Source organism: Prenolepis imparis, unplaced genomic scaffold (assembly GCF_030444845.1).
Source record: "Prenolepis imparis isolate NDT839.2.m4 unplaced genomic scaffold, iyPreImpa1.0 SCAF_1, whole genome shotgun sequence".
NCBI lineage: Eukaryota > Metazoa > Arthropoda > Insecta > Hymenoptera > Formicidae > Prenolepis > Prenolepis imparis.
In genome coordinates, this window is record NW_028141159.1 from 24,841,775 (window position 1) to 24,848,116 (window position 6,342).

Here is a 6,342-nt window from a genome sequence, read left to right on the forward strand (position 1 = left end):
GAAATATATAAAAATTAATTTTTGGCTTGTTTGAAATATTAAAAATAAAAATTTTAAACAGCGACCCTATACGGCGCGGATTCATTTTACGTATATTAGACCAAGAAGGTAGTACGCTGATATGCTTATGGTACCAAAAAAATCTGCAAACAATACACTATTAAAATATTTATACGACTAACTTTTGGCTCGTTTTAAATAATTAAAAATTAAAATTTTTAAACCGCGAATCCCATACGGCGCACAATTATATTTTGTATTTTATATCAAAAATTTGTAGGCTGATATGCTGATGGTACCATCATAATGTGCAGACAATGTACTGTTAAAATATATAAAAATTAATTTTTGGATTGTTTGAAACATTAAAAATGAAAATTTTTAAACCGCGACCCTATACGGCGCGGATTCATTTTACGTATATTAGACCAAGAAGGTAGTACGATGATATGCTTATGGTACCCAAAAAATCTGCAAACAATACACTATTAAAATATATATACAACTAATTTTTGGCTCGTTTTAAAATATTGAATATTAAAATTATTAAGACGCGAATCCCATACGGCGCACAATTATATTTCGAATTTTATATTAAAAAATTTGTAGGCTGGTATGCTGATGGTACCACCATAATGTGCAAACAATGTACTGTTGAAATATATAAAGAATTAATATTTGACTCGTTTTAAAATATTATAAATTAAAATTTTTAAGCCGCGGATCCCATACGGCGCACAATTGAATTATGTATATTGTACCAAAAAATTTCTAGGCTAGTATGCTGATGGTACCATCGTAATGTGCAGACAATGTACTGTTGAAATATATAAAAGATTAATTTTTCGCTCGTTTTAAAATATTGAAAATTAACATTTTTGACCAGCGCACCCCATACGGCGCGAATTCATTTTACGTATATTAGATCAAGATGTTAGTACGCTGGTATGCTTATGGGGTACCAAAAAAATCTGTAAACAATACACTATTAAAATATATATACGACTAACTTTTGGCTCGTTTTAAATAATTGAAAATTAAAATTTTTAAGCCGCGAATCCCATACGGCGCACAATTATATTTCTTATTTTATACCAAAAAGTTTGTAGGCTGATATGCTGATGGTACCATCATAATGTGCAGACAATGTACTGTTAAAATATATAAAAATTAATTTTTGGCTCGTTTTAAAATATTGAAAATTAAAATTTTTACCCGCGGACCCCGTACGGTGCGGATTCATTTTACGTATATTAGACCAAGAACGTAGTACGCTGATATGCTTATGGTACCAAAATAATCTGCAAACAATACACTATTAAAATATATATACGACTAACTTTTGGCTCGTTTTAAATAATTAAAAATTAAAATTTTTAAACCGCGAATCCCATACGGCGCACAATTATATTTTGTATTTTATATCAAAAATTTGTAGGCTGATATGCTGATGGTACCATCATAATGTGCAGACAATGTACTGTTAAAATATATAAAAATTAATTTTTGGATTGTTTGAAACATTAAAAATGAAAATTTTTAAACCGCGACCCTATACGGCGCGGATTTATTTTACGTATATTAGACCAAGAAGGTAGGCTGATATGCTTACGGTAACAAAATAATCTACAAACAATGTACTGTTGAAATATATAAAGAATTAATATTTGACTCGTTTTAAAATATTAAAAATTAAAATTTTTAAGCCGCGGATCCCATACGGCGCATAATTGAATTATGTATATTGTACCAAAAAGTTTGTAGGCTAGTATGCTGATGGTACCATCGTAATGTGCAAACAATGTACTGTTGAAATATATAAAAGATTAATTTTTCGCTCGTTTTAAAATATTGAAAATTAAAATTTTTACCCGCGGACCCCATACGGATCGGATTCATTTTACGTATATTAGACCAAGAACGTAGTACGCTGATATGCTTATGGTACCAAAATAATCTGCAAACAATACACTATTAAAATATTTATACGATTAATTTTTGGCTAGTTTTAAAATGTTAAAAACTAAAATTTTTAAGCCGCGAATTACGGCGAACAATTATATTTTTGTATTTTATAATAAAAAGTTTGTAGGCTGGTATGCTGATGGTACCATCATAATGTGCAGACAATGTACTGTTGAAATATATAAAAGATTAATTTTTGGCTCGTTTTAAAATATTGAAAATTAAAATTTTTACCCGCGGACCCCATACGGCGCGGATTCATTTTATGTATATTAGACCAAGAACGTAGTACGCTGATATGCTTATGGGGTACCAAAATAATCTGCAAACAATACACTATTAAAATATATATACGACTACCTTTTGGCTCGTTTTAAATAATTGAAAATTAAAATTTTAACCCGCGAATCCCATACGGCGCACAATTATATTTCGTATTTTATACCAAAAAGTTTGTAGGCTGGTATGCTGATGGTACCATCATAATGTGCAGACAATGTACTGTTAAAATATATAAAAATTAATTTTTGGCTTGTTTGAAATATTAAAAATTAAAATTTTTAAACCGCGACCCTATACGGCGCGGATTTATTTTACGTATATTAGACCAAGAAGGTAGTACGCTGATATGCTTATGGTACCAAAAAAATCTGCAAACAATACACTATTAAAAAATATATACGACTAATTTTTGGCTCGTTTTAAAATATTGAAAATTGAATATTTTAAGTCGCTGACCCTATACGGCGCACAATTATATTTTGTATTTTATAATAAAAAGTTTGGGGTATATTTCCGAAAAGCCCATACCTCCGATTTTTTTTAAACTATGTATACTTACGTATTTTGACGTGCTGATTACGAATATGATAGTGAAAATTGGCGCAATTTTCATTTTCATGGTGAAAACCATAAGAAATCGTCAAAAATTGATGTTTTTGGGATTTATTTTATCAAATACTGGAAAATTAAAAAAATGTTTCATACAAAAGTTGTAGATTTCTTTAAAATATGCATTTTATGTCATATTCATTTTTGCCATATGAGTGATAGTTTTCGAGAAAAACGATGGACTCTAAATCTTATATCTGTCCTCCCATCTAGCATGTACTTTGCAGTACATATACGATTCCACATGGGTTTGCAACTTTCCACGCAAAGCGAGGCCATATATTGGGACTTCTACGCAGTACTGCGGACATAGGTTGAGTTTTGAATTTTCCAGTATTTGATAAAATAAATCCAAAAAACGTCAATTTTTCACGATTTTTTATGGTTTTCACCATGAAAATGAAAGTTGCGCAAATTTTCACTATCATATTCGTAATCAGCACGTCAAAATACGTCAGTATTCGTAGTTTCAAAAAAATCGGAGGTATGGGCTTTTCGGAAGTTTATCCCAAAATTTAAGGGGTGATTCTACATGATAAATTATTATTGATATTTATTTTATCATGTAGAATCACCTTACATTTTGTCCTATCTGTTGCTGAATACCTTTCAATAGAGTATTGTTTGCAGATTATTTTGGTACCATAAGCATACCAGCATACTACCTTTTTGGTCTAATATATGTAATATAAATCTGAGCCGTATGAGATCCGCGGTTTAAAAACTTTAATGTTCAATATTTTAAAACTAGCCAAAAATTAATCTTTTATATATTTAAACAGTACTTTATCTGCACATTATGATGGTATCATCAGCATATTAGCGTACAAATTTTGGATAAACTTCCGAATACGACCCACGCCCGATTGCCATAAATTTTTGTAGAAACACTGTAAATGATGTCAAATGATTGTCCTTAAGCGGATTTTCACCGATACAAACATTTAATGCTAAAAATATTAAAATAACTTTCTATATAAATTATTGTCGGTAATTATATAGAATAGGGCCTTTTCACATGGGTACACACATACACACACACACACACACACACACACACACTCACGCGGGGGGTGCAAGGGGGCCTTCGGCCCCCCTCCCGCACCTTCCCCTACGGTAGCCAGGGTAGACCTCGCTTCACGTTGTAAAGTATATGCCTAAACACAGTGAATTCCAATAGACAATCAAGAAAGATATATTTAAATAACATAACACATTTAATACCAAATATATATAAAGCGTCCTAAGATATACAATGTACATATATAAAGAATTCTAAGAAATACAAAAATAGAATATCAGAACGAAAACGTCAACAAGAAACAATTTATATTATCCTTTTTTTAGCCAGAATATACATCTTTAATATCTTCAATTAATTTTTTAAATGGATCTAATTTATGTTTTTTTACATCTCGCCTCCACAGAAACTCACACAAATGATCAGCCATATTGTCTTTCGTAATTCGTAAATCGTAAATAGACAATAATTTATACAGAACATTATTTTAATATTTTTAGCATTAAATGTTTGTATCGATGAAAATCCACTTAAGGACATTCATTTGACATCATTTACAATGTTTCTACAAAAATTCATAGCAATCGGGCGTGGGTCGTATTCGGAAGTCCACCCAGCAAAAATTTGAACGTAAAGGTCACCATTAATGAACAAAACCAACAATATTTATTCTTCTTCGACCTAACTGGCAAAATTTTATTTTAAAAATACACGATGTTTTGATCTATGGATATGGGCCCTTATCAAGTGATACTAGAAGGATAAAAATGAATACAAATAATAAGCAAGGCACAATTAGATAAACGAAAATAAGTCCATATCTGAATACCAAGAGTAATAAATAGAGATGTCGCAATTAAATTGATATTAATGTATTTTTCCAACAAAAATTAATTAAATAAAAATTAATTTAAACAGAATGTACTTAAACACTGTTAGAAACGAGTAGATCTTAGATAAAAACATACTTACAGTATGATTATTGTCGAAATAATAATAAAGGTCGTAAAAAAGTGAGGGTATCGAGACACAAACAAACAATCATACGCTATGTATTAACTTATCATAAATCGGGTTTAAATTTTCGGTGTCTTTTTGCAAATTTATTGTATTGTTGTATTTTTTAATAAAAAACATTTCAGCCAACTCCCTTTTTCTTTTATGCTTCTCGCAATATAAAATTATTGATTCAAGCCATTTGAAATCGTGTCCAAATTTTGTCCTGTGTTTACTAATTATATTGTGATTACTGGGATGGTTTTTTATGTTGCTGCAATGTTCCTTTATTCGAGTCAATAACTGTCTTTTTGTTTGACCAATGTATGTTGCATCGCAGTCTCCACATTCAATCATGTCAACAACGTTAATTTTTTGAGACTTATCAATTTTATCTTTACCTCTTTTAATTAAGTTATTTAATTTTTTCAGGATTGTATACAATGTATTGAGGCCGCATTTTTTAAGAGTGAAGTTTAAATTTTTGCTCAGATTTTTTATGTATGGTAAAGTCAAAACTGATAATAAATTGAATCCGCCAGAACGGGCACCACCAGCATCCAAAGAGTCATTCCGATACTTAATTGTTTTTAATCTATTATTAATCTGTTTTTTAACAAATGGTACAGGGAAATTATTGTTAGTCAAAATATCTGTTATAATTTTTAAATTATCAGTATGGAAACGTTCATCAGAAGGTGAAATGGCGCGATCCACCAGACTCCTAATAATATTAATTTTATATTTTAAGGGGTGGCTAGATAAATATTCAAATATCTACCAGAAAAGGTGGGTTTCCTGTACCAATTGGTCAATAACTTTCCGTCATATTTTAAATTAGATAAAGAATAAATAGCATAACATGGTGTTGTGTTTGGCGGACAAACAAATGTTATAAATTATATAAAACGAATTCAAAGTGCGATGGTATAGCATATAGGAAATCATGACAAAAAAGGAATGTCATAATTAATTTAAATAAACTCTAACGATTAAATTTTATAAATTAGGCACACACACACAATTAGGAATAAAATTAACAGTTAAAGTTAAAGATAAAAAATGGAACATATAAGATTGGTGATAATTGTCATGAGCGTTGTTAATATAATAAAATTAATATAGATTCTTCGTTGGAAGGCAAGAATGAGTTAGTTCGAATTTTTCCAGATAATTGCGTCAATTGGAAAAATAATGTCACTGGATAAAAATTGGCGTGGTCCATAATAATTGGCAAGACGTGTCCATTAACATTGAATTAAAACTGTGATATATATATATATATATATATATAATGTGAATAATAATAAACTTATAAATTATGACAAGATTCTCTGAAATAAAAGTGTGATCACTTACAATTAAGTTATGTTAATATGAAGGTTCTTGTCACTACAACTTCCTATTTACAACAAATCTTGAACGTGACTGTGGAGACATGTCTATATAACAAGGAACGAAAGTCAAGA